The sequence below is a fragment of the Corvus kubaryi genome, unplaced genomic scaffold (assembly GCF_017639235.1).
Source record: "Corvus kubaryi isolate FWS band 111438036 unplaced genomic scaffold, C.kubaryi_AGA036_p1.0 66, whole genome shotgun sequence".
In the NCBI taxonomy this organism is placed as follows: Eukaryota; Metazoa; Chordata; class Aves; order Passeriformes; family Corvidae; genus Corvus; species Corvus kubaryi.
The window spans coordinates 30,294,767-30,321,880 of record NW_024582054.1 but is presented as its reverse complement, the minus strand read 5'-3'; positions in this window follow the sequence as shown (position 1 = coordinate 30,321,880).

Sequence of the window (27,114 nt, the reverse complement as noted above, 5' to 3'; positions counted from 1 at the left end):
AGTTTGCCTATTCTTAAATGTGGATCACAGAGGTGATCACAACTTTAAGTGGCTTAGAGAATTGTCCATATTCAAACTGGCCAGCTGATAGGTTCTATCAGTTCCCAGAGGAAACTGTAAGCACCCCTTAGCAAGGACGTCCCTTCCGGGACTATGCTTGCTAACCTATGACACCCTGGAAATCTAAGTAGCAGATATCCTCACTATTGGTGTGAGTTTTTCCTCAGGAATGTTGTGAATACTTGTGCCAGATCAAACAAACAGCAAAAGAGCACTTTTTTAGTCATTTAATCTTCAGAAGGAGAAAGCAGAGCCATATCCAGTGAATATGGACTGGCAACAGACAAAGCTCAGTGCTGCTGGTGTTTAGTCTGGGATGTTCTGTTACAGAAACCATGCCTTTGAGTACAAAAACTTACTGAATGGCGCTTTCCCTCTAGATGCCCTCCCTGTCTTCTGGCTGGGGAAGAAGTGAGCATCTGCAAGAGGTGGAAACCAGAGGATGGCACTTCTTATGCAAGGTCTGTTCAGTCCAATGATCAGACATGGAAACACTCAGCAGCAATGGGATGTAAAGGTTTTGCTTTGAGTTTTAGGTGCTGTATTTTTAAGCCCAATAAGGTAATTTGCAGCTCTACATTTGCTGTTATTTCCACACTTTGCAATTGTTTTCCAGTTGTATTTCTGAGAGCTGAACTTGGTACTCTGGAGGAGAGGCAGTAGTTTGGTGAATTGTAGTGCCTGGGTCCAACTGACAGACAACGCCTGAAATCACAGCTATTTCACTGTTTGCCTTTATTCCTGATTAGATTTGTATTTATTCCAGCTACTGAGAGGGGCAGACTGTTTACTTGAAAAGCCAGGAGGTTATCACAGTGAAAGCAAGGCAGAGCTTCGTGCTGAAATGGAAACAGTGAGAATCCCAGTGCACTCTTGGCTTGTGTTAACATAGCTGGGCCCTACAAAAGAAGCATCCTGCCTCCTGACAGAACTTGGATGTGAGGTAACAAGAACCTCTTTAGGGACTCTGCTACAGGTGTGTCCATGCGACTGTGTTATTCCTGACATGAAATGAGACTGTAGCAGAGCATCCTCTGGGAGCTGGTGCCTTCCAGTGAACATTTTGGCTGTGCCTTGGTGTTTGTGCCGCCAAGAGGAGGGAGTATGGCTTTAATGTCCCAGCAGACTGTGCCAGTGACAGCCTGTTGCAGCCAGGCTGCCTGTTTTTCTCTGTCCTGGAACTTCCTGGGGTCTTTACTTGCTTTGTCAGGGTAAATTCACTGCCTTTTCCCACTCCTGCCTGCATGTTTTAGCTGTGAATACTGCATGTTTCAGGTCTGATGTTCTATTTCACTGACTTACAGCCAGAGTAGCAATTAATCCAGTGGGAGACAGGACCAATTTTAATTTTTATTCAGCCTGCTGATGGAATACTACAAAGCAGCTTATGAGCCTAGGTGGACCCAAAATACCTTCCTTTGACAAAAGGCACCCATCAAGCTACTTGCTTATGCTAGAGGAGGTCACTGTGGTCTGCGAACACTACCAGCAAATAGCAGGATCAGTGGCTGGAAACAGCTTGTGGAAAGGACTTTGGGCACATAAGTTCTTCAGATTGCTTTATAAGGGAGGGTGACCTTTAAAACCCAACCCTAAATTCCCCCCTCAAGGGCTTGAGGTCATCGATGTGGTAGCTCAGTTAAAGTGCCTGGTCAGTAGCTCAGGGAGGTACCTGAGCCCTCATTCCCACATCCTCCATATGTGACTAGGAAAGGAGTCAGAAACTTTAAAATGGAAAACCAAGGAAAGAGGAGCAGGTTGGCTGAGCTGGGCTAAAGGCCTGTCTAGCTTGCCATGCTGCCTCTGGCAGCTGGTGTTCAGGGGGAAGTTGTTTTGTTCCTTAACCACCAACGATGTCTTCATTTTTAATAGTCCATGGGGGATTTTCCTTCCATTAAATTTTCTAGCAGCTCCTTGAATTCTGTGCCTCCTTCTGGTGTCTATAGCTCCTGTGGCAGAGAATTACACACCTTAATTTGGAGCTGTTCTGAGAACTGCTTCAATTTATTTCCTTGCCTGATGCCAGCAAGGTTCTTGTGATGGCCTTTGGCTCTTGGACTGAGAGCAGTGGTGAGCAGTGTTTGTCTTCTCTGTGCTTCTTGTAGTCCTACAGAATGTGGTCTAAAGCAAAGTACCCCTCCTTAGTGTTTCCTACCAGCAAATACCTCACAGACCTCAGGAAGTCTGGGGTTTTATTCTGGGCTGCAAAGAGATGCCAGTCACTGTTCAGGAGCCAGAATGTTGAATGCAGTGTGAGTGTCAGTAGGAACAAAAGCATTCTCCTTCTGTATCTGTAGTGCCTTTAAACAGGTCTGTGTAATTAGAACTGGAGTCTGGGAGGTCTCACCTTTGCTTTCCTTACCTCTCCTGCCAAAGAAAAACTTACACCTGTTTCTTCAAAATTGAATGAAAGGCAAATATAGAGCTAAAGGGATATTCTGTGATGGGCTTCTTCCTGACTTATGGTGAAATTAGTCCAGTTTGTGCAGAAGGATTAAACACCCATTTTGCAAGTCACAAACTAGCCTGTGGTTTCAGAAGGAAGTCTGGGCACTGGTGGAACAGAGGAAGATCTCTGGATTTGGGTCTGTGCCGTAGTTCATGTCAGGTTTTGTCTTACACAGTTTACTCTACCTGCACACCTTACTTCCTTCTGGGTGGCATCAGAACTGAGAAAACATCAGAGATCCACAGCAGGCAGAGAACCAGCTTCATCCTCATTTAGATTGTGATCTAGTAGTGGAGAAGCTCTGGAGTTTAGAATGGTCCTGTGACAGGGCTTCACCCATCTGGACATGAGCTGGTTAATGTGCACAGTGTGATGAGAATACTTCTGTCTTCCAGAAGCTGAATTTTCTTCCTGTGATCATCTCCAAATATAGTGATGGTTCAAATGGATGCAGGGTGATTTTATCAATTGCACTCTGTGTATTTCTGGGTGGATAAAGTATCACAGGTAAGGATGAAAAACAGTAATGAAAGGAAGGAATTGACTTCCAGTGAAAGGATGGATGGATGGATGGATGGATGGATGGATGGATGGATGGATGGATAGCTTCCCCCTTGCTCCTTATGACTGCACCCTCAGGCCTGTCATCCTATAGAAACAGCAGGTGAAGTTTTTTCATATTTTAGGAAATATTTCCGATGTTCCCCAAAATCAGTGTGTGCCTCCCAGTTTCCTGCTGTCCAATAAGAAGGGAGCTCATGTTAAGGCAGTACTGTTTTGGAATCTTTCCTCTCTGTTACTGAAACGTGTAATTATTAAAACGGTGGGACTTAACATGTTTTGAGATATTGTACTCCTGTGACAAATCAACTGAGGGGCTCAAAACTTTTGGAGGAGTTATGTATGTACACACACTGCCAAGTGGCATCTGTTGTGCAAGTTTAATTCTGTTTGGAAATGAAGGCAAGAATGGCAATGGTGACAGAAAGATGTTTTTCTTCCAAAAGAGATTGAATGAGGTTTGAATTTGAAATAGGAACATTAAATCACTGCTGGACTAAAGAAGACATTGCTGTCAAAAGCATAAGCTTTGGGACCGTGTCTAGAGAAAAACTGGCAGGTTTTGTGAATCCCTGGTTTGTGTTAACAAAGCCAGTCTATTATAGTTGGATTGAACTCCTTTACAAGATGTGCTTTGTGGAAGATAAAAAACTCCTTGAGATCAGAGAAGGAACAGCACAGGATCCTGGTCCGCTCACAGGCAGACAATGTGAGTGCTGCTGTATTCTTAAATTGACTTTCTGGCAAGCAAAAAGTAAAATTATTTTTATTTTTTTATTAGAAACCCAGTGAATTATAAATACAGTTGTGAGCTGCATTTAGAGATGCAATAAGTTTAAATTCTGTAGGTGAGAAATTTCCTCCCCTCTTGTTATCTGACATGTCTGGTGATAACCTCTAGTTTTGTGCTGTCTGTGTCATAGTGTTGGACAGGTACAGGGTGATGAAATCAGATGTTGAACTGCCTGGATCTGCTGTTATTAGAACTGATACAATACAGAGTCTGTAAGTAATACAAAGCTTCCATTTGACCTCCAAAGGCAGAGGATCAGATTTAGGAAGGAATACAATGCTCTGCAAACAGGTCCCTTGCAGGGTTGGGGAGGGGGTGAAATGGATCCACCCATTATTTTTTCTGAGCACGGGAGGATCTGGGCTTAAATTCAGCTTTCAAAATCGAAGATTAGAGTTTTACCAGAAAGCTTCTCAGGATCTGATGTGAGCTCACAATAGGCTCTTTGGTTCACTCATTGCCTTAATGCAGGAATTGTGTAATATTTGAGCCACTTTATATGGTTCACATAATAGCAACCACCATGTCAATAATAAATTCCCTCTGGAATCTGCCAAACAAAAATGCTATACTTTTTTTGTAGGAACTTCCTGTTTTATAAATGATGGTTTATACATCTGAGAAGTAGTTTGAGAGGACTGCTGTCTCCAGCTCTGCTTTAGAGTGCTGGATCCAGAGCTTTTTTAAAAATTTATAGTCCATTTTGACTTGACTACACTTCTGGAATGGCTTTTCTGGCATGCCTCAGCATGGGATTGACAGAAGTAAAAACATCCTTTTTTTCATCCCCCACAGATCTCAAATGCCTCAGACCTGCTGATTGCAGCACAGCCTGGACAGCAGACATTTTATCTGTGTGTTGCTTCTGTGCACGGTTTAAATTTAAAGTGCAAAGTGCAGACAGTAGCTTACACAGGTACAAAGAGCAGAAGCTTGTCCCTGTTTCCCTGCTGCGGTGGGCAGGTACACTTGTGTTTTATTTAACTGGTTCCTAATATGGTCCTGACAGCAGTGCAAAAAACATGGTTCAGCAAGTGCAGTGAGTTTTACTTTGTTGTCTGCATTGTGCTCCTGCCCAGAGGGTCCCTGAGAGTCAGCAGTGGTGGCACTAAGGACATGCCAGGTGTTGCTGGGAGGAGCTGCAGCTCCTGGAGTAAACCAGAGTTAAGTAGGGAGAGCCAATGCATAGGTGGCTTCAGAAGAGGGGGAAGAGCAACAAAATTGGGCACTACTTGGAGCACCCAAAGAGATGTGTCAGGCCACAAACCTAACTCCAGAGTCCTCCAGATACTCAGCATTCCCCTGGCTTAGCTCTGTGTCCAGAACTGCAGCTTGTCTCCCGTTGGCAGTCAGGCGTGATTATCATCACTTGGGCTGCTCTGCAGGCTTTGAGGAGCAGAAGGAGTGGTGCTGCCAGCAGAGATGCAGCACAGGACATTGGGTTAACAGAGCCCGACTCAAAGATTATTCTCCTGCAAAATGGCTCAGTCCTGTCAACCACCCCACCGGAGTCCTGCCTTGTCTCTCTCCACATTACCTGCCCCAGCAGGCAGAGGAGACTGCAGATCATTTAGGAGTTTCCTTGAGCCAGCTGAAAGCTCCCCAGCAAACCTTGGGGAGGTATGCACTGCTATCTGAGGAGACCAGGCTGCCCCATTTCTAGAAGCCCTATATAGAAAGCAGGTTGCTGAAGGACGTTTCCTCCTCTCGCTACTCTCTGTGTAGCTGATTCAGAAAAGGGTGGTTTTGTTGAGACTTGAGTGTTTCTGCAGGAAGGGGTGCGTGTGCATGTGTGTGTGTGGGGAATAAAAAAAGAAACATTAGCACCTTCTGACTGAGTTGCGTCCCCACTTAACTTAATGACAGACACCCACCCATTTCACAGGGGTCAAGATTTCAGTATCCTGCGTGCGGGGGATCTGTCAGTAATGCTATCCTCATTATAGCAATAGCTGAACTCCTGTTAGCATGGCAGGCTACAGGGAACTGCCAGTTAGCAGCTCTGTCACTTACATTCCCTTCATGTGAGTGTTTGCGTTTGATTGCTATCTTGGTTAGCCAAGAAGGCTTCGTGCTCCTGGAATGTCCCTGGAGTTATCTTAGTGCTAAAAGAAAATGAGCGAAGAGTCTCTCAAACTGGACAGCTGGAGTCTCACGTCCTTGTCTTGGGTCTCATCTCATATGAAGATCACCTCACCTCTGTCAGCTCTCCTTCTTTTCCCTCTCCTCTTAGACCCTGTAGGCACAGAGCCAACCCTGACTCTCAAACTGAAATTCAAACCTTTGCAGGCTTGAGTCTGCATTAGGAAAAAGTCTTCTGGGGCCTAGTCCAGTAGAGGAAAATAAGCATGGCCTGAGAAATTGGTGTTGTGACCTCTGGGAAAGAAAGAACAAGATGGCAACAACCATTTAACACTGATTTCATACCCAGTGAATTGAAACTCTAGAGCTCTCAAGACCCTCTGGACCCTTAATTGTGCTCGAATCATTTTCTGAAGATGTCTGTTCAAACAAACCTCTCCAGAGGATGGTTTCGCCTGTGCTCAGGTGCTTTTTTATCACTGTACTCCTCAGTGGTTAGTTGGGTTTATTCCTTCTGGGACCTTCTTTTGCTTGGTGCTATACAGACAAAATTCCCCTCTCAGAGTTATCAATAGGAACTGGATCTAGTTCAAGAACCATTCATCCTCCAAACAACTAGAAAATAAAACATTTCTGAAACACTGCATCCACTGTGGAAGCATTAACTCCATCTGCAGTGGCTCTCTAACTAATGTCTGCATCCCTGTTGTGGTGGGCTGAGGTTCAAAGTTCTCACTAAAAACAACAAAATCTCTCATGTTTCTCAATGTTTCCTTGTACTTCCTTCACAACCTGTTTTAAATACAATGCTGATTTCCTGAGGCAATTTGCATCTATTTTCTTACTTTCTGGTCCAGGTCTTGGTAAACTTCCAGATAAAGTGATGCATGTTGGGACTCAAAGCTGTTTTCTTTCCTGCATACAGGAGTCCCTTTACTAAACTGTTGTAGCACTGCAAGCTTGACATGGACAGCATCTTTTTATTCTTCACACCTGAGCAACTTCTGATATGGGTAAAATGCTCCTTATTTTACAGCTTCAGAGTGTTGCCAATAAAAAGGTTGTGATTCAAGCTAGAAATAGCAGTTTGAAAACTTGCATTTCTTCAGTTGAAAAGATAATTCTGTATCTGTTGCAAATGCTCTTCTGCTCTATAAATCTGTTTTATCTGTTGCAAATGCTCTTCTGCTCTATAAATCTGTTTTAAAAACTGGAAAAGCTTTTCAGATGGTTCTTCTTGGATCCTGCATAGGTTACATTTTGTCTTCCATATACTTATTTCTGCATTTCCTGTGTTCTTTTAATGGACTTTTTATACATAGCAATGTCCCAATGCCACTACATTTACCAAGCATTGAGCAAGTGCTGCAAAGGTTCCTCACCTCCTATCGACACTTTAGATCTGTGCTCTAAAGTCACTCTTTCTAGACTCATACAGGCTATTTCCAGATAAAATCCCTTCCATGTTCTTTCAGTTGGGCATCTCTGGCTGCACCTTGGATCAAGAGAACACTTCAGATTTCCCACATCCTGGAGATGACTCCATTGGCATTGTTGTCTGTGTGTTATTTGTTGAGGGTTCTCCCTAACCATCCTTTGTGATATGCAAAAGACACAAATGATAGGTACTGATAGCAATGTTTTAACCACAATAGTGTTGAAACTTGGGAGCACATAGCTTTTCTTCTTATGAAGAAAACACCAAAAGCTGATATTCCAGTTGTAGCTTTGGCTTAATGCGGGGGAAATGTGTGAAGAAGGGATTGTTTCTTGAAATTTCATAAGGTTAATCTTACTCACTGGAGGTTAGGATTTGTAATTTAAAACTGGAAAAATGTTAGATGAACAAGCTATAGTTATTTCTCTTGATGCCGTGAAGATTTTTGCCTTTTCTTTTATACCCCTGTTATACCTTTTTTACAACTTCTGTATTCCTAGTGCTTTCCCCCTACATTCTTGGACTTGTTTGTCAAGCTGAGAAACTAAACATTTTAGAAGCTTCATAGCTAGGGATCAGAGTGCCCCAGACCCCAAGGTCCTCTCCAGAACATATTCTGTAAACCAAGATAGAACCATCCAGGGGAAGGTTCCTTGGGGAGGGGGGGGCTCACTCGAGCCTCTCATTGGGGAATCTTTGATAGATCTGCTAATTAGTAAAACCTATAATGTTATACCCGATCTTTTGGGGGTGTGCACTGCAGTGTGCATGGAGGTGTATTTGACCTGGGCGTGGTGCACCTAGGGATCCTTAAAGTAAATACCAAGGTAAAAATCCCTTTTTCCCTTCTAACCATGTTTGACTCTTGATTTTAAGACCAGGAAAAGGCATCACTCTCAGGAAAGAGATGGATTTACAGGGAGAAACAAGAAGTTGTTCATAGCTTACTATTTTACCCAAAAATCTTTCAGAAGTAAAGAAAAGCAGGGGCTTAACCTTGGTATGACATGGAATACATGGCAAAAGTCCCCCTTGATGGCTAATGTCTGATAAATTAATTAATGTCAGATTGAGTAATTAGAGAACAGAATAAGAGAGAATATGAAGTGACAGGTCTGGAATTCAGGCATTTTTTCCAAAGGACTAGCTTGTTTAGTGTGGGATCTTTTCAGACTAAATGAAGGATCTTGGTAATAGACAAGACATTGTGGAATATTTTTTAATTATGGAATATTGCTGCAATTAAGTAAACATATTTTAATATTACTGTGACACAAACTAATGCACTTATTAACCCATTATAACTTATTATAGATTATATTATATAATTATATAACTTACTATAACCAATTGACTACTCCATATCTGTCAGATTATCAGCAAAATACATAGTTAAGAAGTAAACATGAAGATGAAAAGCGGTTTTGGCACTGTTTCTGAAGATGATGTGGCATCTTGCCTGCTGCTAATCATGTTTCTAACACAATGGGGTTTAGGATGGAGTTAGTTTAAACAAATTCTTGTGAGGCTGATTAACTTGGTTTGTTTGGTTTATGTGAACACACTTCTCTAACAGCTTTAGTCCTTTTTAACAGGCAAGGGGTTATCAGTCTGAGAAATAAGCTAATAAACTGAAGAAATAATTAGAACTTTCTAAGCAGACAGATGGCAGGGTCATGTCCTTTGATACCGAGAGTGCCAACAAGCTTCTCTATTTTTACAATTAGATTGTTTCATCTGATAATTAAAAAAAAAATACAAAAACAAACCTAAAAATAATAACTAAAAAGCCCCAAACAAAACAGATCATGGTATAAATCTTGGGTTTTTTCATTTATAGGCAATCTTTACTGTGGCAACATTTTTACTGTGTTGTAAAGCCTAATAAAGTTCTTAATGGGATCCTAAGTACCAAGCCAGACAGAATACTGGCATGTTGTTAAGGAAAAAAAAAAAAAGGATAAAAAAGAAGATTTCAGGGTTATGAAAGCTTCCTTCAAAAGCTAAGCTGTTTAAGCTCATCGTTTTTAGGAATTAGGTCTGGTGTTGGAAGGCAAGGATGAGAATATGGACTGGTTGAGAAAACGTGCAAGCCACTAGAATAGCAGCAGAAAGACATTTGCATTTGTGCTGGATTCGGGTGTGCCGAGTTCACAAGAGGACATCGGCTGGGAGGGGGCCACAGGCAAGTCCAGAGGCAGCACTGGCTGTAGAGGAGGGGACAGGAAGGGTCCTGGCCACCTCAGTGTGATCAGAGTTGAGTACAAAGTGGGCCAGAAAGGTCTAAGCAGTACCAAAGAAGTGTTACCAATTTGCTTATTGCTAGATAGGGAAGGTTAATATTTTAGCCTTTTTAATGGATATTGGTGACTCACAGAATCATAGAACAGTTTGTGTTGGAAGGGACCCTAAAGACCTTCTTGTTCCACCCCCCTGCCATGGGAAGGGACACCTTTCACTACACCAGGTTGCTCTAAGCCTCATCCGACCTGGCCTGGAACACAGAGATGGGGCATTCACAGCCTCTCTGTGCAACCTCTTCCAGTACTTCACCACACTCACTGTAAAGAATTTCTTCCTAATCTCCAATCTAACCCTGTCCTCTTTGAGTTTGAAGCCATTTCCCCTCATCCTGTCACTGCATGCCCTTCCCAAAAGTTCCTCTCCAGCTCTTGTATCCCCTTTAGGTATTGGCACATGCTCTAAGGTCTCCCCAGAGCCTATTTTTATTCAGAAAAAAAAATACTAAAAAAGGTCCAAAAGTGCTGCATCCCAAAGAGGAGGTTAAAACAGTGGTACTTAACAGAGACCTCCAGGTCATTGGATGAGGTTTAGAAGGGAGTAAAAGGCTGCCACTGAGAAAGAAACGTGGGAATGTTTAATTCTTCATAGCTGCCATTTATAGCCATAAGAAACTATATTTAGGAAACTTCAAGCTCTTACAGACATGCAATAATATGATTTTAGAACTTTATGTACCAAACTGCACCTATTTACAGTCTTTGTCATGCTTTGTTCCCTACATAGCAGTAAATTTTTGTTTGTAGAACTTTTATCAAACCTTTCCATCATTAAAATAATTCCCTACTCACTTCAGAAATGTTCAATAATGACTATAATGAAGAAAAAAATAGAAAAAATCTTTACTTTCTTAAAATAACTTGGAGTGTAGCAGAAGGCTTTGAGTTCAGTATTGCAGTCCCTGCTCTGCCTTATTTTCACTGATTCTGCTATTGGCTGGGTGTAATGGATTCACTTGATACTTTATCCAAATAAACTCAAACAGCAGACTGGCTCAAGACAATCTTTTGTTTTACCAGGCATTCCATTATTTGATCTCTCCGTCTACTTACAAAATATGGGAAGTTATCTTTTTAATTGCTTTGGTCACTACTGTTCTGTACAAAATAAGTATCTCAATGGATTTCATCCAGTTTATCACAACGCCTCTTTCCATACCACGTTTTGAAATAATAGTGGAGATGCTAAAATATAAAGTAGATTTGGAGGGTTGTGGGCGACCACAAATTCCTTTTCGGGGAATGTGGCCTTTTTAAGCTTAATTCAGAGCTGATGGTAAGAGATGTGATCCTCTGAGGCTGCATCAGGACATTTGAACTAGGCCTGTCTCTTTCTCTCGACAGGAATCTGTTTCTCTTCACTGAGTATGGATGAAGCTCGGGAGCCTTTCCTCCTTGTGCTGACATGAGCCTTTGAATAACTGCTGAAGACTTTATAACTTCTTTCCTCCTAATGAGGTCCATTAGTGCAATTTAAATCTCATTAAACTAATTGTAGTCTGTTAGACTACACATCTCTGAAAATATGTTTAAAAAACATGAGGGATGTTTAACTCATCAGTGTGTTTCATGAAGTACTCAATTAATATTTGAGTAAATTTCCCTTGCAGTTATGCTTGTATCTGGAGTAGTTGGGCTGAGGGGATATTCACCATAAAACATCAGCAAAGTATTGTGAAGTAATTGCCCTTTTCTATCAAATATAGCAGTGCTCTTCCTAGAAAATTAACCCTTTAAAGTGATGGAATGATGAAATAATGTTCTTGGAATATATTCAATCAGGAGATAGGTCTATAGATCCAAGTTTTGCCTTCTGTCACAATACAAACTGAAGGATCCTGGCTTCTGGGATCCCTCCCAGGTGCATTGAGTTGAATGCTGCTGCCTACCTGTGAAGGAGTGCTTTTCATTTCCGTAAGATTGAATTTCTTTAAGAGGTCCCCCAAAGCAGAGGCATCCCAAATCCCTGCTCAGCCTAGGAAAAATCTTGGCTACCATCTAAAGCTATAAGACAGAAATAGAAGCGTTGGCTTTCCTGCGTTAGAAAGCTCTTTGACACATTCGTGTTACTGCAAAAACTTCTCAGATCTTTGTTTCCCCAAAGACATGTCAGGCTCCAGCCTTGAATGAATTCCTGCTGGGAAAGGTTGGATTTGCTCCCTGCAGGCAGCCAGATGTGGTGCAGGACCTGTTTCTCACACTGGGGAAGGAAGTGGGGCCCTTCCAGAGACTTTTGCCAGCAATGTGCTGGGTTGGGCAGGGCAACCCCAGCCAGCCCCGTTGTTCTTGGGGAATGAAGCAAGCTCTCAGGCACTCAGACCTTATTTCATGCAGCTTTTTGTAGGTCAGAGCTTGTGTGGTTCTGACTGGGAGTGTACTGGGGCTGTGTGTTCACAGCCTTCACCTGGTGAGGGACTGGCTTCTTCCTTCACCACCTTTTTCTTCTAGGGTGTGTCTGCGGTCTGGCCTGCTGGGATCAGTATAAAAAACCTCTAGACATCTCAGTGGTTGGAGATCAGGTTAACAAGAAACACAAATAAGAACTGGTGGGATTTTTTTCCTGATTAAAACTCAGAAAGTCTTCAGTTTTTCCTGTTTAAGTGATCACTTCCCCACCCCAGCTCACCTGCATTGACCCTAAAACCTCTGCAAACACTCACGGGGAACTCAGACATTAGAAACTTAACTTTTTTCTTCCTTTCTTTCATCCATGTTTTGTAGTCACTTGACTTCCCCGATCTGAATCCTGGTCAATGGTACAAATTCTCCTTGGGCTTGTACCCTGCTGGGCTAGTGAAATCTGTAATGAACAGAAGTGGTGAGTTATGGGGAAGGACTTTGACATCTGAGAAAGAACTGTGAGAGAAGGCTGTACTAATTAGTAAAACTTGTGATTAAAGTAAGTATGGGGTAGGGAATGAGAGAAGAGAGGTTGCTGCAGCAACAAAAGCTGTGCGGGTGCTAAATGTGCTGATTATAAGCTTAAACTCCTTGGAGCAAATGGATCCTAATGGCTTATTGCTGACAAAAAGTGGTTTAGATGGAAAATTGAAGTGTAGCATGTTTGGGTATGTGGAAGTGTTACTTGTGGCTTTCGAAGTGGGAGAGTCACTCTCTGTTCTGCTTAGCAATGGGGGAAATTAATGTTAAATTTGGGGGTTGTAATAGGAGTAGAAATTGGAGAGCAATGAAGCTTCCAAAATCAGGATGATAGATTAGTGCAGTGCATGGCTTCAATTCTTGTAATGGTTGGTGAATTTCCAGTGGAAAAGTAGCTATAAAATAAAGTTGCGTGTTTCCTGTAACGGCACAAGAAATGTGCAGGTGCTCTCTGGGTTGTGGGAACACTGAGGAATAGGGGTGGGAGGTGACCCCCACTACCACTGATGTGGCTGGAGACAAAAGAGCAGTAACAGGAAGGTTACTGTCAGCCAAAGCTGTTCTCATTTTTAGCACTGCCTCTATTTCAAGAGCAAGGATTTTGTTGTTGTGGTTGTTTATTTAAATCATAAGATGCTCCTTGCATCATATCTTTCCAGACAGGAAGAGGTGAGAATAAACTATTGACAAAGGTGGTCAGGTTGCTTGGTGTGGTACCAGAAAGCATCACAAATGAGCTCCAGTAAATGAAAAAAGCAGTGAGGGGAAATATGGAGGGCATGGAGGAGAAACACCCTAAGAGGAGGGAGGAGAAACATCAAAGCAGGTCTAATCTGGGAAGACTGCAGGGTAACATGACTTTAAGAACTAGTAAGGAGATTAGGCAAGTCTTAGGGAGCTTTTTTTGCTCTTTGAGTTTGTTGTCTTTTATTCTTTTCTTGCACTGAGATGATGTTTCAACTGGAGAAAAATGGCATGTTGACAACAAGGAGGCTGGACTTAAGCTCAGGAGGTCAGGCCCTCATCAGATTTTCATCTTGCAGTCATAATTCAGAGGAGAACTGAACACAGAAGAACAGTCTTTGTGAAATCTCTTTGAGAACACACTGAGAAAAACATTGAACTACATCTCTTGTGATCCAATCAGGATAACTTTGAAGCAAAAACATTCCCCAGTGGAGATGGGAATTGGTATGCACATCTGCCTGTTGTCTCTTGACTTCCTGGCACTGAACAAATGAGTCTCTGTCCTCATTGCTCTTCCTCTGACCTTACAACTCTTGGGTCATTGGCTAGAGAAGAACTTGGGGGTTTTAATTCGTGCGCTGGTGTACAGAAGACAGAAATCAGGATAGACATGTCAGCTGCTTATTGCAGAAAGCTTCAGCCTGAATTTTGATTTCCCTAATGCTCTTTTCTGCACTCCCAGGATACAGACCTGTGTCCAAGAGTGTGGCAGTTTGATACGTGTCCTCTTGACTTCGCAATGGTTGACTTTCAGCATCATTTATTCAGCGCATTGAAGTGCAAACCCTTGCGCAATGTGGAACTAAGCAGTGTGAATTTTATCCTTTGAACAGCATTTTTATGCACTTGCAGATCTTGCCATCACACCCATGTCCTTTTAGCTTCTGGCCTCAAAATGCTAGAGCTGTGTCTGGTGCAATGTTTGAGTTCAATGGGGGCATTTCTGAGGCTTTGAAAAATGGGATTTGGGTTCTTTCTCAAATATTCTTTTGTCTTTTACTGGTAGAGGTCTAAAGAAAAACATCTTATGTGAAAGATACCCAACCTTGGTTGCATGGACTGATGTCTCTCAAATGAATGAGAGTAAGCCCTGGCATATTTCACCTTGGGCTGTGGCTAAACTCACCATACATTTTGTTCATTTCTCTTCAAACTTCAAACTCCAGCTTCCAGTCTTTGACTCTTGTTAGGCTCCTCTATCAGGCACTCGGCTGTATCTGAAATCTTTCCCCCAGAAGCATTAGAATAGGTGCAAAGTGCCAGTCTCTAAAGCAGACACTACATAATGTGGTAAAACACAATGAGAAGCCATTTATTAAAAAAAAAAGATATGTACATATGCATCTCACTGCCTGATTTGAAACTTCCTGGTGATAACAGGACCTGGCACAATGAGGATGTTGTTTTGTTCCTCCATTCCTGTTCTTTAATAATATGAGAATTTGAAAAGCATAAATATGCAATGAATTTTTTTCCCCAGTTATTTTTATATCACAAGGCATGATAAGAAAAGATACTTTAGGTGACGTATTTTAATAATGGCCCTTTTTCAGTAGCTGATGATTGAAAAACACACAGCAGCAATAAGGTACAAAACCTGACCATGAGGCAGCTCCTAAATAATTGCTAGGCACAAGCTTGTCAATGCTATATTAAAGCATTATTAAAGTTAGGGGAATAAAATCAGCAAGAGTTGTTTATCCGCTTGCTTATGTATCTGGAACAAGTTGAAACAGACTGTTAAGGGGTTTTCACAGCATGTGGGAAAAGGCTACAGTTCTTTCTTTGCGTGAATTATCCTTAGTAGAATTGCTTCAGCAGAGCTGCGCAGATCTTCTCCTTCTCCTCTTCTTATGTGTCCCTGTCCCAAAAATCACAAGGAATGGGGCAGGCTTTAACAAAAGTGAGGGGAAAAGGCTTTCTGGTGGGACCTGATTCTGCAAGCTTTAAAACTCCAGCTTTCTGCAAAGGTTACTTCTCTTCTAAGTAAATATATAAATAAATTTGTCTAGTCATTTGTCTGCAGTAATCCAGACCGCAATGGATGTGAAAAAGAGAAAGCTCAGCTGGAGAGGGAGTATTGGGAGACAAGGTTCCCTGGTGCTTTGAAGCATTTCCTGTCCTATGAAGAATACTCCACTTATTTAGGTTTAGAAATCTATATCCCATTTAATATACCTCAATATGCAAGTCAAGCAATCCAAAGCTGAAGTAGGGGGGACAGAATTAGACATAATGTGTGATAGAAATCAAGTATTTTGGTATGTCTTCAATATTTTGTTCCCATAATTGTGCTAAATAACCCTTAGATTGACAGAAATGATACTTTTCAGTTCTCATACAGGTTAATAAAATCTTGTTTCCCTCCATCTTCCTCCCTTTTTCTCTGGAAGTCTGAACAGTCAAAAGAATCTGGGAATGCTGCTATAATTAAATATGGTGTATGTAGTGCAGTGGCCTTATCTCCCTGGTCTCTCCCACAAGGAAGGCTCTGGGGTGGGATGTGTTTTTATAGAAAACAGAATGGTTATCACCCTCATGATAGAAGATGAGGAACAGTTAGTTTATTATGGATGGCTGTGGACAGCTGATCCTCCCTCAACAGAGATGGACTGATGCCTCTTATCTCATGTTATTTGCAAAATCAACAGTGTAGTTTGTTCCTAATGATGTTTTTCTGATTGCTTAGCTGAGAACTAATGGGAGCACATAGAAATGATTTGGTCATTTGTTCCTTCTGAAATCCTGAGGAAGGGAAAAGGGTCAGTGCAGCACAGGCCAAGATGGGCCATCCTTATATGAATGAATGTTTAGACCTTGCATTATGGGCACAGATGGGAAGGAAATTCTATTTACACATATGAAAATACTTTTACTGCAAATGTGGTCAAAGAGTGAAGCAGGTTGCCCACAAGGATTGTGAAATCTCCATCCTTGGAACTATTCAAAACCTGACTGGGAACAGTCTGACCTGCTCTCCCTGGCCATGTTTTGAGCAGGGGATTTCAACTAGACCATCTCCAGAAGTTCCTTCCAGCCCCTGCCATGCTGTGATCAGAAACTCCCAGACCAGAAATGGCCAGTCTGCTCTGTGTGCTGTTACCAGTCTGATGCCCTGAGGATGAGAAAAGGTGGAATGAGCCAAACACAGCATGCACAGATAACCTGCGAAATTATAGATATTAAACATTTCGTTCTGAATACTCCTTTGTCTGTCCTTTAGCTATTGCTATTCAACCTTGAGTCCTACTTCCCAATATCTCAGTATGTTCCATCATTTACAATGGCCCACTCCAGAGCCAGGTGAAGTTTCGATGTTATTTCCTTCTGATTTTGGCAAACAGGGATTCAGTTCCTAATCTAGCTTTGTTCTCTGCTGGTGGCAAACCTGGATTGTAAAGAGGAGGCATTTTCCTCCTTACTGACCGAGTCTCACGCTGCTGCCTGGCCATTCTAAGACAGGATCTGAAGGAAACTGCTGTTCTGGATCTCTCTAAAGGAAAACTGAGAAAAAACCTCAGTTTTGAGGCAGTTGGTGGTCTTGCTTGGGATACACACATTAATCACCCTCCAAAGTGATTTGTCTGCAGAAACTACTGCTATGCCACCACTCCATGGAGCCCTCACCGTGTGTGTGTGTGCGCACACACTTCCCTGCCAGTCCATCCTCTCTGACTGGCAGCTATTTTCGCAAAGCTGCCTTCTGTTTTGTCTCCTGCTTTCCTGCCTTTCTCACACATGTCTCTCACTGATGCCATCCCTCCCTTTCATGGGCAAGGAGCTCTTCCCCCACATAAAGTTGCTTTGATTTTCATCCCACTACACCATCTTCACCATCATGGGCAGTGCCCTGAGAACTCTTAGCCTTTTCATGTCGAAGGACAGATTTCCAGTTTATTATTGCCAGACTATTTATTTTAATGCATAACCATGTGCTATATGTCTTTTTTTTTCCCAACAGAAACTCACTTTGCTGCAGCCTTTGTCTTACAGGCACCTGCAAGCTCTTTGTTGATTTGTCTTGCCAGCTCTCCCCGCTCAGTCTCCACACTATCAGGTCTCTGGCTCTTTTTACTTCCTGCAGCTTTTCTCTCCTCACATAAAGGTGAAGGCAGATATACCTGTGAGGCTTCTATTGTCAGCAAAAGTGGACTTCCACCGTGGCCAGAATTATAAATAGCTTTCTTGTGATCTTATACAAAAAAAAATAAATTTAAACAAAGACCTTTTGTATGTCTGCACCCACAGAAAGTGCAAAAACACTCTACTACTCTCTCTTCTATAGCTTTATAAATAGACTGTTCATTTCCTTTCCCTGCTTGCTCAGGGCAGCTGAATGAATACTGTCCAGGGATATTTAGTGGCCTCCACCCCCTCAGTAGACATGGCACTGAAAAGAAAACAAAAGAAGAAAAAGGGTTTGATGTAAAATGACCATTTGCTTCAAAAGAGCATTGACTGAATAATAGATCAAGCTTCACTTTGGTGTGGTGTTTTTAATAAAGGATGTGCCTTTGACCACATGTTTCTGCTCAGCATTAACTTGAGAGACTGAAATGTTTGAGTATTCTCTCTAATTTAATAATCAGTGGTTAATTCTCCTCTGGACTCTTCTGATCCTTTTGCTGGCATGTATTGGCCACTCAAATTATGAAGCTGAGATTTAAATTGAGCTCAAGCCTGCAAAGCTTTGATCAGCAGACTAGCTTGGGCTTCTTTGGCAGAAACTAAAAGGTGTTGGCATTCAAATTCCCAGCTAGAGCAAAACCAGAAGGTGCTCCTGCAATCCCTGCAGTGACACTGGATTTTTCTGGTGACACAGCTGAACTCTGTGGTAGGGGTGGGACTGACTCAGCCATGCTGAAGTTTTAACTCCTAGACTGGCTCATACTTATGGCAGCTGGTGTCGGGTCAATAGCTCTGACCGAGGAAGCTGTGACCGGTCCGGAGAGATGGTCCCATGGAGGATCGTCTTACTGAAGCCCAGTGTCTTCCCTCAGCTGCTGGCTAGGAGGGCCTGTGCAGAGGCTGTCAGCTCTTTAGTGATTATCAGCTGGTGATTTCAGCTCAGCTCTGCAGGGCAGCCTCCAGGCCAGACCAGGGAGAGAGACGAGAGGCTCGTGTAGCTGTTCCGCATGAGGCAGCTTTATTGCTCCATACTCCGGTGAAGGGGAGCCAGGGACGAGCAACTCTGCCCTCACAGGGGCAGAGGGCTAGCTTTATAGGGATACAGGGGGTGGGTGTCAGAGGGTAAAGGCCAATGGGCTACAAAGGATCTGTATAGGGTCTCCCAGAAGATTCTGGGTCTGTCTTCTTCTCGCCATAACTGACGAGTAGCTCCCTTTCCAGGGGAGTTCTGCTGGGAGGTTTAGGCAATCTCCTTATGTCAGCACACGTCCCTCCAGGGCAGTGGCTGGGCATACCCTACACATACTTTCTAGGGAGTTTGCTAGTGGTTTAAAATAGAGAATTTGAGGCTGGACATCTTGCATCCCAGTTCCACATCATCACAGGTGAAGTGTGATTTGACCCCAGTCCCCCCTGAGCGACAGAAGTGTCAGTGTATGCAGTGCCACTTTAGCTTTTTCTCCCAGTTCCTGTCCCATGGAAAATTCCTTCTTTCACCCTCCATGTGAGACTTGGTGAAATTCTCATGCCCCCATCACATCTTCTACTGCCTGACACCGTGAGCTGTGCTGCTCCAGCTTGTCTCCCAGCTGAGCTGGATCAATGGCAGCTGACTTTCTCAGGCTGAAGGCTGACACGGGTGGCTGCTCTAAACTGACATTGTACTTCCATGGGCTAATTTAATGCTAAACTTTGTGTTGGCTTTGTTGGAAGGGAAAAATAAGATCGTTTGTAACCCATCTTGTGTTGATTTGCTGTGTGCTAGCCTTGACTTTGTCAATATTACCACAAAGGCTTTGGGGACATTTGTTTGAACCTCTGTGACAAGGGAAAGGATATTTCCAGATTTCCATCAGGTTAATTAAAATCTTTCCCTGCTCTTCTCAGGAAAAAAACCCCAAAACATCAAAACCAACATTTTTTTGTAGTTTCCTGGTGGCTATCTTCTGTACATGGTAAGACCCATGTCTTTAGAACCTAAGGTCAGATTTATTTCAGCTTCCCTTGCTCTCTATGGAAATTTTGCAATTTACATGAAGGACAATAAATTCAGGTCATCACCATCAGCATAAATAGTTAAACCCCTATTGCTTTCATCCAAATTCAAATTGCTTGCTGATAATTTGAGCAGTAAACTGGCTTTGATAAATTCCTTTCCCACCATTATTTCATCATCATAATTATTTGCTGTTCCGCTTTGAATCTGCAAATTATCTCATACAGTTATATTTACATATGCAATAAAACTGGGCACATGATTTATTGTCTTGTCAACAGTAAAATAAATAAAACAGTTTGTGAGAGATTATCCCTGACTTTTGGGTAGAGCTTTAATAAATAAATAAATACCTAGATGATAGATTTTTAGAAGGGATACGTATGAAACAAGTTTGAGATGTAACACTTTAGCAAATACACAGCTGTGGGAGTTTTGTCTGAAGGCTGACTCTAAGGCCTTATTCAGATTAGAGATGGAATTCCAATAGGTTTTTCATTTTGAAACCTGTGCTGATAAAATATTCCTCTGCAAAAGGAACACAGCCTTTGAGTTGGAGCATTTGTAGCTTAGTCAATAAACCTGTCTAAAAGACACAGTGGACGAAGGTACATCAATCATGTTTTATGATGATGATAGCAATGTGGGAAAGAAGTAATGTACCAAATAAGTGTTGAAATTGATGGCTGTAGCTTTTATAGGTTATAAAGAATAAAGGCTTGGGAGATGTATTTTTAGTGTTGTTGGTAAATTACTCGGGTATTTTGATTGCAAATATTATAAAATTAGATGTAAAATTATATAAAATTAGATGTAGAATTATTGCCATGCATTTTTATTTCTAAGAATGTGTAAAAAATGCTGATTGAGAAGACCACCAACTATATGCAGAATAAAAGTTCACACAAAGGCATATTTCCACAAAATTCTTAGAGCTTTCTCTCGTGATTTCTACAATTTTAAAATTATTTTTCTACATTTACTGATAGCCCAAACTTTTGGTTAAAAGTATTTTTAGTTAAATCAGTTAAATATCTGAGAGTCTCATCTGAAATTACCTAGGTAAAAATTAACAAAACAAATTTTACTTGCTCTTCATTTTGAAGCTGACCCATGAACCTCCACAGCACCTTCAAGATTTGGTGACAAATCAGTACACTCTATTTACTGAACAATAAATAATGCATGAGCAGTCAGCACCCTGACAGAAGTTGAGAAAGACTGTTGCAGAAATGTAACTGTAAAAAAAAGTAAATTAAAATATGATGGTGGAAGTGATTTGTGAAACGGAAATGGGTCAACAATGTCAAATTACCAATTTCTTCTGAATGACTCACCCAGCCATAATACTTATAGTAGTGTGCAGTCAGCAAGAAGGAATTGGGATAATAACTGTGGATTTCTTTACTTTTTCCCTCACTTTGGCCTAAAATTCAAACTATGCTAAGTACTGCTAGGACGGGTTGTGTCTGATATCCTCTCCTAAATTTGTCCATCCTCTCTTCAGTCCCCCAAAATCTAGTGGCAGCTCTTCAGGTTAGCAACACCTTTTCTGCTCCTTCATGTTCTCAGCTCTCCCTACCTGAGCAGAGCCAGGTTTGATCCCTGCAGTGGTGAAAGTCTCGTGTGAGGAATTGGGGTTACCCCGCAAAGCTCTATGAAACAGGCAGTGCCTCTCCTTGCTGGGTTAGGGTTCTGGGGGTGGTAACCCTGTGGCCAGCATGTTTCTGAAGATGCCATCAAACATCAAGTAGGTTGGAAAAGACCTCTGGGATCATTGAGTCCAACCTTTGACTGTCCACCAGCTTGCCAACCAGAGAACAGCACTGAGTGCCACATCCAGCCTTTCCTTAAACACCTTCAGGGATGGGGGGGACCTTTGGCCATGAACCAAAGGAGGTGGTAAAACCATGATGACAAAAATCCTCCTCTAGACGTGTCTCAAACAGACTTTAGATGACCCATTTTTGGAAACCAACAGCCTGTAGATATACCCAGGTGCAATCAAATCTCTCCTTTCAGGACTGGCAGGAACTTGGTCCCTGCATAGAGGAAGTTGGATTCTGTGGCGTCCTGCCTGGAGTTGGTAGACCAGACAAAATATAAAACTTATTAGAGCCCCTGCAGTCATCTTCTACAGCCTGTACACTGCTTCCAGCCCAGAACTGCCCTGTGGCCCAGTGGCTGAAAGGATGAGGAGATCTTGCTGGTGACACACGGTGTTCTGCTATCTCAACATGCCTTCTGAGTTGCTCAGCTCCCCTTGAGCCTTCTGTTGAATACAAACATGCCTGTCTCTCCCAAACCTGTGGGGTGTTGCACATGGGGATCTGAAGGCCTCTGCCTTTCAACGTGAATGAGTGATTCTCAGGTACTTGAAATATGTGTGGGTGCGAGAGTTTTCTCTGTGCTTGCTCTTCTGCAACGGTCCTTTGATCTTTCAGGTTAGGAAGCCTTACTCTAATAAGCCAAGGTTTGTTTGTTTTGCTAAAGAAGTATCAAAGAAGGTGAAGACCTCTTGGGTTGTATAAGAAATAACTAGACATGATCCCAACCTAGAATATATGCAATGGCTGATCAGTTTGTCTGGAAGGACTCAACACAGACTCATCACACTTAGAGAAGTGAACAAAAGCAGGGCAGAATTACCGAAAGCAGCAAACACCAAGCTGTATATCAGGTGAATCAATCCAAGGGGAGATGCGGTGAGAAACTCAGCATGGGTTTTTTTAAGTCTGTCTTTGTGTGCAGGTTGCTGCACTATAATGTCTTCTCCCAACCTGCAATACTTAAAAAATTACTACAGATTTCTTGTAAATCAGCACTAATAAGAGCCATTGAAGTACTCTTTGCCAGCCTTTTTGAATGCTGCTGTATTGTAATGCTAGATTTAGTTTATCAAGCTGCAGCTTTCCTGAGAGCTCAGCGGAGCTGCTTAGGGCAGTGTGACCATTATTGCCCTCCCGTAGTCCATTTCGGACAGCTCAGCGGTTTTTGCTCCGGCAGCTAGCAGTGCTACAACCAATAATGGTGAAGGAAGCGAGAAGGGTCTCTCCATGAGGGTTTAAGAGGATTTTTAATAGTCACATCTGGTCCTGGCAACCCTCAGAGGTAGAGAGACCTCATGGTCCGGGCGCAGGGAGGTTTTGTAAGGGGCTCAGGGGAGGTACATGGGCGGAGTTGGGGCACAGGAACCAATAGGAAGAGCCCGAGGGAGTGGCCAGGGCTAAGGGCAAGGAATGGGGTGGGGAACAATGTGGGACAGGAAAAGCAATCGGTAAACAGGTTGCCACCGTGCTGGAAGTAATCAACTCTGTGTAAAGGTGACGTGCGTGGAATGCAACGTTCCCCTGGGGAATAATTTGTCTTGCCATATTGCCTTGCCCATACCCTTCAGGTATACTTTCCTTAGCTGTGATTGCTTTGCAAATAAGGATATTTGCTTTCATGTATCTGCTTAAACGCTGCTATGAGTATGTCTCTGGGGTGGTGGTTCATTCAGCTTTTAGTCTGAAAGAGTGGTGTAGCACTATTGGAATAAGTCCTTCTGGCCCTTACCTGCACTGGCAGAGGTGGAAAGGGGTTATATTGGTGCCTTTTCTCAGCACTGCTTTCACCGCTGTCCGAGTTCTTATTAAAGAGATGGGACTATCGTGGTTATACACGATTTATTACTTAAAACAACAAACAAGGCATCAGTCTCAGAGGTGTGAGATTTAGTAACAAGTCGCCATAAGGAAGGACAGTCACAAGTTTCAAAGTTATATGGCAATTTATAACTTTCTAATCCAATAAGCAATTAAAACGAAACTTTCTTTTGTCTTTATGACCAATCACCTGTAGTACTTTTTACTGCAATGTGGCTGTGTTTTAACCAATAATTTGTCAGATTACATACACAAATATACTTCTATTATAACATCTGAATTCTTCACTTAAACTATAAAATCACATTAGTATATTTAAAGCCCTCCACCATAACACCCAACACATATTCTTCCTTATAAGTATAGAAACATGGGTTTGTAATCCTCTTGCTTAATGTTTATATATCTCTTTCATTACACCAGCCCAAGTTTCTTCCAGGTTTGTAAATCAAACCCACCATTAACTGCAAAAGTTTTTGCTCCTCTGTTTCCCACAGATTAGAGAATATGAACTGTTTGCATAGGATGCTCTCTAACTTGCACATGAGGTGAGTGAGGATATCTGATTTAGTTTAGAAATGCCTTTGCTATTGGGCAGAGCTATGCCTTGCTCTAGTGCACTTCTGGAAGGTATCCTTGAGAGTCATATGCCTTCCCACAGATATGTAGACACCTTTCCAGACACAGGAATAGGCAGAATGGGCAGCAGTGAACTGCACTGAGTACATGGTAAGCACTTTTGCTTGCTGAGTAAGGTGTTAATGTTCTGTGGTCTTTGTTTGAATGACACCTTGCAGTCATCACTGGAGTTGAGCCTTGTTAAGTTCTGCAAGGAACAGAAGATTATTTCCATTTACAGCAGAGGAACCTGAGACCCCTGTCAAATCCACGTAATTTCTGTGAGGTCGTGCAGCCCCTACTCAGCTGAACTGTGACTTGAACTATTTTCCAGTGGTGTCTGGTTCTCTTGAAACAAAAGAAGGTCTCCCACCATTCTTGTCAGGAGACTTTCTAATGCACAGAGCAGAACTATCATGCTGAAGACTCTTTCTCCAGAACTACCCACATCTGTTTCCAGGTGTGCATGGTCTTTTTCTGTAGCAATATAGAGCACAGCTTCTCTGCCACCTCTGTTCTCTGCTCTCCCTGATTGTGAATGGGTGAGCCTTGGGCAGAGCCAGGTCAGTTCCTGCCTGCTCTTTATCAGTGTGGCCATCAGTGATGCTCAGTGCATGAGCACAGGGAAAACTTAGAATCTGGTGGTGACTCCCAGAAATAATGTGTTTTCTGTCCCATTTTTGCAGGGATGGAACCTGAGGTCGTTCCTTCTACAGGGCTTGTGCCCAAATTGCAGGGTATCCCAGAGCCACTCCGCTGCCCAAAAGTTTTTCACGTGTTCTGGAGTTGAACTCTATGGAATAGTACGTCTTGACAGCTGTTCCACTTAGCAAAACTGCAGCTTGTGTTAGCCTGTGAATAACAACCCTTGTCATAAAGGCAGGAGGAGATTTCAGTCCCTGTACTGAAGCAATGCTATTAGGGCTGATTACTGGCAAATAATTATGTCCTGAAGTCTTGCTGTGCATCCTGTCTTTACCAGAACCCCTTACAAATATTACTCACCTACCTTTTGCCAATGCATGTACTGTGCTCTAAAAGCACTGAGTGCGTTGAATTAGTTCACAGGAGATGGGCTCACATTTCCAGGTAAAGAAATTTAGAGTTAAAGCCTCTGGGGATCTGAAAACTCTTCCCTTGAGTTTACAGAACTTTATCATTCTATATCCTCAGCATCCATCCTGCACATACAATATTCAGAGACCTCCCTGCAAGGATGCCCAGCTCTGCCAGCATATTTGGGCATTCCCTTTCTCTTGGGAGGATCTACTTTGCATGAAAAAAATTAAAATGACCTGGGAACATTAAATGAGAACTATGGAAATGGACAACGGGAGACAGTAACAGTTTTGTATTTTTAAAATTTTCTTATTTATATTCATATGTATTTATCTAGTCACATATATATTTACATATATATATGAAAATATAGTTTCATGAAAATCCAGAAAGTGCTCTCATCCCCAAAAGCCATTTAAATGCTGCCTGTCAGAAGCTGGAAAATCACCACTATGCTAATTTAGCAGGGATGAGATTGCTGTCTCCCAAATGCCAAAGAAAAGGACTTTATAAACTGGAGATATTGGGTCTTTAGGAGGAGACACAACTTCCTAGGACTTCTGCTTTGAACATAGTTATAGATTTTCAGTGAAATGTCTTCGTTTTTCCACAACAGGGGAACTTCACTTGGAGTTTTACCTGGTGTGTGGCTGTACCAGAGCAGGGTTGCCCATGGATGCCCAGGGGTCAGGGCAGTGTGGGCAGGGAGTTTCAGCGTGGAAATTTGAGGGATTTGTCACCTGAATAGCAGAAACCCTCCTCCAGGCTATTGTTAAAAGTTCCAGCCACTGGCAAACTCATCGAAGCAGTGCTGAGGTGTTGTGGCCTGTGTGTACACACTGTGTATCTGTTGTGTATCTCCTCAGCTGTACTAAAGACTGATTGAGCTGCACCAGCCTATCTTAGCAGTCATCTGACTCGGTGCACTCTAACACCAATATAAGCCTCTAAACCTATTTAACCTTCCCATCTGGGAATGCATTTCGTTGAAGATGGCAGCTTGATGTTCATTAAAATTAAAGACAGCAAATAATATTAGATAATGCAGTGCTCTTCCCTTGGCAATGTAGGGCTGGCACCTCTTTGATGTTCCAGTTTGACCCTTTGTTTTGAGAAGATGTAATTTATTTTCATGTTATTTTGGATATTTTATCTCATTGCTCCCCATATGACTTGTGCATCACCTTCACCCAGTTTGTCTTTCCCCGCTCAGATATTTTTTTGGAGGACAGAATATCTAAATAGAAGAGTTTTACAGCTATTGGTCTCTCACTTAGCATGAACAATTGTCAGTAGAGAACAGTGGACTTGCTGTAGGACAAAAAGAAGAAAGGAGATGCAGTTGTCAAGGTACAAAAAACCATTTCTTGCATAATGAGTATCACAGTGGCTGTTTGGGTCTAAAATAACAATAATGCTAATTTTGTAGATATTATATGTTGGTTACAGCTGCAGAGGTATGTTCCCAGTGTTGTGTGTATGAACTTGTTGGATCAGTAACTACAGGATTTTTCAACCTAGCATGAGTCTGACTTACCTCAAGTTCTGGAACTGGGCTGACTTCTCTTGAAAAGTAAGAACTGGAAACAAATAGCGTTTTTTAAAATGTTGAATGTGGAAGGTAGTGCTCATAAAGCTGTCGCCCCAGGACTAGAGCAGTTACAGATTCAGAAAGGCAATATTTTAATATTAACACGTATAGACCCTTTACAGAACATAAGGATTATGATAATGGACCAAATGTGTGCTGGGTGTTCAGCTGTCTGAGGTCACTGTTGTTCCAGCAATGCTGCTGATGTACAACATAAAAGAAAGAGTGCTCTGGGTGGTTTTTTTGTTCTTTATGGAGAGTTGTTGCTAAGCGATTGGGAAAACAGTAAGGCAAAAGATATGAAGGCATAATTCACTTTGTAAACAATAAAGATCTTTACAATTTTGGAAGAAACTGCAGCAATAATACATAACATCAGAAAGGAGAAGCTCTGCAAACATCGATAGAACATTATTCAGGCTCTTTTTTTTAAGAGTGCAAGAAGATTGACGACTTGATGTTGATGTAGAATTGAGTTACCATCACTGATATCAATCATTTCCCTACCACGGTTCACAGAACCTAAAACCACAATGAAGTTAGAGAGGGGTGCACGTGCACACACTCACAGTGCAGATATATTTCACCAGTGTAACTTTATCATATCAAAATTCATGACAAGTTTGCAGGTGGGGAAATTTTCTCCCCATTAATATGACTTTGTATGGTTATTGCTTTACAGATGGTTTTGCATTGTTTTGTTTTGTTTTTCAAGAGTGCCAATAAACATCTGTGTTGCAGTGGCTTTTGCCTATGAATTAGTAC